General features: G+C 39.4%; 1 pseudogene; it reads left to right on the forward strand.

The window, feature by feature from the left end:
* Positions 1-2,470: 2,470 nt before the first annotated feature.
* LOC138836603 (olfactory receptor 52N5-like) lies at positions 2,471-3,302 on the forward strand (annotated as a pseudogene).
* The last annotated feature ends 1,144 nt before the right edge of the window (positions 3,303-4,446 follow it).

A 4,446-nucleotide genomic window follows, 5' to 3' on the forward strand; every position in this document is an offset into this window, starting at 1 on the left:
AGCAGTATGGAGGTTCCTCAAAAGACTCCAGATAGAGCTCCCCTATGACCCAGCAATCCCACTTTTGGGCATTTACCCAAATGTCCACAAACAAGACCACACTAAAGTTACTAGCACAACTATGTTTATTGCAGCATTATTTACCATAGCTAAGATATGGAACCAACCCAAATGCTCCTCAGTAGATGAATGGATCAAGAAAACGTGGTATATATACACAATGGAATTCTATGCCTATATCAGAAAGAATGGCATTGCCCCATTTGTTAAGAAATGGAAAGACTTGGAAAAAAATATATTAAGTGAAGTAAGTCAGGCCCAAAGAAATATAGGTCCCATGGTTTCCCTTATTTGCAATAACTAGTATATGTCTGAGACAAGCAGAAACAGTCAGATAAGTTGATGTTAGGCAAAATGAACCCAAGATAAGGACTCAAATGGTTTTTTTTTCTTGCTATTGTTTCTAACATATTGATCAGATGATTTCTTTGTTGCTTTGTATGTCCCTCCCCCATGGTATCACCCCTGTTTTTACTATATTTGATGTTGCTATAATTTGTGGAGGGGAAGGAAAAAAGAAATTTGTTTAAATAGGGATACAGGTGGACCCATTGCAACAATGAGATGTACAAGACATGTTGAAAAACAAACTTTACATCTTTGGTGGGGGGGGGTGGGGGTGGAGATAGGAGGGCAGGGATGGTAAGGGGAAACAAAGGAGGAGGCAACAATGCTTGATAAGAAATGTACTCATTACCTTGCTCCTGTAATTGTAACCCCTCTGTATGCTATTTTTACAATAAAAAACTTATTAATAAAAACAACAAAAATTGTGTACTCTTGCATAAAACCCCATGTGTTTATTTGGACATTTATTAATTAGTTCTAGCTGCCACATAAGCATCCTTTGTTTCTCTGGGACTGACTTACTTCACTTAATATTATTTTTATTCCAGACCCTTCCATTTCTTTGCAAATGATGTAATATCATTCTTTCTCATGTCTTATTCAAATTTTTGTTGAACTGTAATTAACTTGGCTGGCTTGAATATTTTAGCAATATTGATTCCTGTAAAAAATGAAAAAATATTATTGTTCCATCTATTTGCACTTTCAGTTTCTTTCCCAGTTTTTTGTATTTTTCATTGTACAGATATTTCATTTTCTTGATCAAGTTGTTATTCTTGTATATCTGTTTGGGAGCAATTATAACTGAAGTTTTCTCCATTTCTCTTTCAGGTAATTATTTGTGTATCAGTATGCTGCTTGTTGTATGCTATTTGTTTTGGTTGGACAAGGACTTAAATTTAGATAGGCAAGTGCTCTTTCACTTGAGCCATACACCTCTCCATTTCTGTCAGTTATTTTTCAGATAGGGTCTCATGCTTTCTCCTTAGATCAGCATTGGACCATGTCCTCTTACCTATGCTTCCTGCATAGCTATGGATACAGGCATGTATTACTATGCTCAAATTGGTTGTTAAGATTGTCTTGTTAGTTTCTTGTTTAAGCTGGCTTTGAACTGTACTTCTGGTCTCTACCTCTCAGGTAGCTATGATTATAGGAACACACCTCACCATGCCTAGCCAATCTGGGAGAGTAAACTGATTACATCTTTGACTCTTTATGGTATCAGTATTCTTAACTTTATATTACATATGAACAAACTGAGATTTTGGAAATGAAGTAAATCTCATGAAGTTTCATTCATGTTATAAAATGAGCTAATATTTATATAAAGGGCTATTTGATAGAAAAACTGTGATCTTCCCATTAAACACAGACACACGAAAGTCTTCTGACTACACCAGGTTATTCTTCATGTGTAACTAAACCTTGCTGTCATAGGATAGATGCTCTGTCAATATAAGCTAGACAGAAGAGTGTCAACTTCATGCAAGTATACCATTTCTTATCCCAAGTCTATTTGTGTGACAGGAAAATCATCCAATCTCTGTTCTAGATTTGTGCTTTGCTTTTATTGTACGGTTAAAAAAATAGAATGACAACTTTGTAGCTGTGGCTTTTTTTTTTTGTCAGATGTGGGGCCTGAACTCTGGGCCTAGGTGCTGTCCCTCAGCTCTTCAGCTCAAGGCTAGCACTCTAACACTTGAGCCACAGCTCTACTTCTGGCTTTTTCTGCTGAGGAATCGAACCCAGGGCCTCATGCATGCAAAGCAAGCACTCTACTACTGAACCACCTTCCTAGCCCTGTAACTGTGGCTTTTAAATTTCTATTTGAAGAGTTTATAAAACTTTTAAGATATTATCTAGATTGTAGCATTATTCAACAAGTTTTATATTTTCCAAGTCCATATTATTCAAGATGATTGATTATATATTTATATAGTTTAATTAAAAATCTAAGTTTGACTTTACAAAGACCTGAATCAACTTTCTATTTCTTTACTCTGTTTCATCAGGTTAGACACTTCAGGGGAAAAATAAGAGTTTCTTTGCCTAATTAGTTATGCTGGTTGCCAACAATTCATATGTGGCTCCTGAATCGTTTATTCTGAATGGGATTCCTGGTCTGGAAGCATTCTATGTGTGGATTTCCCTTCCCGTCTGTACAATGTATGTCATCTCCCTAGTGGGCAACCTTGGCTTCCTATACCTCATTTATTATGAGAAATCTTTATACCATCAATGTATTTCTTTCTGGCCACGCTCTCCCCCATTGACCTGCTGACCTGCTCAACCACTCTACCCAATGCACTCTGCTTCTTCTGTTTCAGTTGGAAGGAAATTAACTTCAGTGTTTGCCTAGTTTGTAGATGTTCTTTGTCCATGGGTTCACAAGTGTGTAGTCTGGTGTGCTCATGCTCATGGCTCTGGATCATTATGTAGCTATTTTCTACCCATTGCCTTATGCCACTTTACTGTCATTACCAAAGCAGGGCTTGCCACTTCCTCAGAAGTGTGTTACTGATGATTCCCTTTTCATTCTTGGCCAAGCATTTACCTTTCTGCGAAAGCAATAACATCCCATGCTTACTGTGACTACGTGTCTGTAGTAAAGTTATCCTGTGCCAGTATCAAGGTCGATGTCATCTGTGGTCTGATGGTGGCACTCCTGATCGGAGTGTTTGACATTTGTTTATCTGTGTCTTACACCCTGATCCTCAAGGCAGTGGTCAGTCTCGTCATCAGATGCTCAACAAAAGGCCTCCAGTACCTGCACCGCTCACATATCTGCCATCATCTTCACTTAGGGCCAAGCATTCTTCACTTTCTTCACTCATCGTTTTTTTTGGGGGGGTCATACTGAAAGACCCCCTCCCCAACCAACCAGACCCTGAGTCCCTTTGAAAGGGAGCAAAATTTTGTGTCTAACCAAGCAATTTCTGGCTTCTGTATAAACATGCTTTGCTAAGAAAATTATGTTACCCCACACTCCCTCCCTTTGGTAACTAAGTAGTAGCCTCACAAGTTAATCAATAAGCTCACATCCTGCAGCTGGCAGGAACAAACCACGGGTGCTGACTCGGATAAAGGTCATTTCCTCATACCAAGGGCCGGAGGTATGCAACTCGGCATGTACACCCTGTTGAACCCCATCTAAACAATGATTGGTCAAGGTGTAAGATTTGTTTTTGAAAGGATTGGCTGCCTGCGTGCAGACCTGGTTGTAATACTTTAAATTTACTGGCTAAAAAAAAAAGCGCGGGCTCTGCTGTAACGGACTAAGGGGTCCTATAGAAGGACCATCCCCGAGACTGCTCGGGGCTCCCAGCCACTGACCCGAACCTTGCGGATCTCGAGGTCACGTGCACCTGGGAACCTGGGCATGCCCAAATAAAACCCTCTTGCCTTTGCATCTGGTGTCATCTGACTGGTGCTTGGGGCAGGGAGGTCCTGATTTGGGGGACACACAAAGTCGGGGGTCTTTCAATACTATCCACCTTCTCTCCACATCACTGAGGCTAATCTTTATCTTCTTCTTCCCCCAATTCCAAGATAGTGTCATGACGTTTGTTTCAGGTGAGAAAGTTACAAAGTGATGACATGCATGGCTGACACAACATGTGCTAGCCTGACTGGTATTCATGCCGACATGTAGCTTCCAAATTTATTTAAGGAACACATAATTTTTTCCATATATCCAATTCAAGAAGTATGCCTTGTCAGCAGAGTTCTAACAACAGATGACCAGGTTTTACTTACCTGAAAACTTATAGACACTCCAGGGTTTACAGTACAGGAACTATTAGGTAGACCCTTTGGTTTTCCCAGTTGCAGGCCAGTTATTAGTGAAAGGGTTGATAAATTTACTCATTCTCCTGGCTCCCATTAACAGTTAATACTCTAACCGTGCAACAAAAACCTCAAACAGAACTTTTCACTTTTCTCCCTGATTAACATATTAGTACATCTCTACTAACTGTTTCCATAGTTGGTTTTTCTTTTCTTTTTTTTTTTCTACTAGAACATGTTCACATTGAA

This window comes from Dipodomys merriami, unplaced genomic scaffold (genome assembly GCF_024711535.1).
Source record: "Dipodomys merriami isolate MVZ:Mamm:240054 unplaced genomic scaffold, mDipMer1.0.p SCAF_25, whole genome shotgun sequence".
Taxonomy (NCBI): domain Eukaryota; kingdom Metazoa; phylum Chordata; class Mammalia; order Rodentia; family Heteromyidae; genus Dipodomys; species Dipodomys merriami.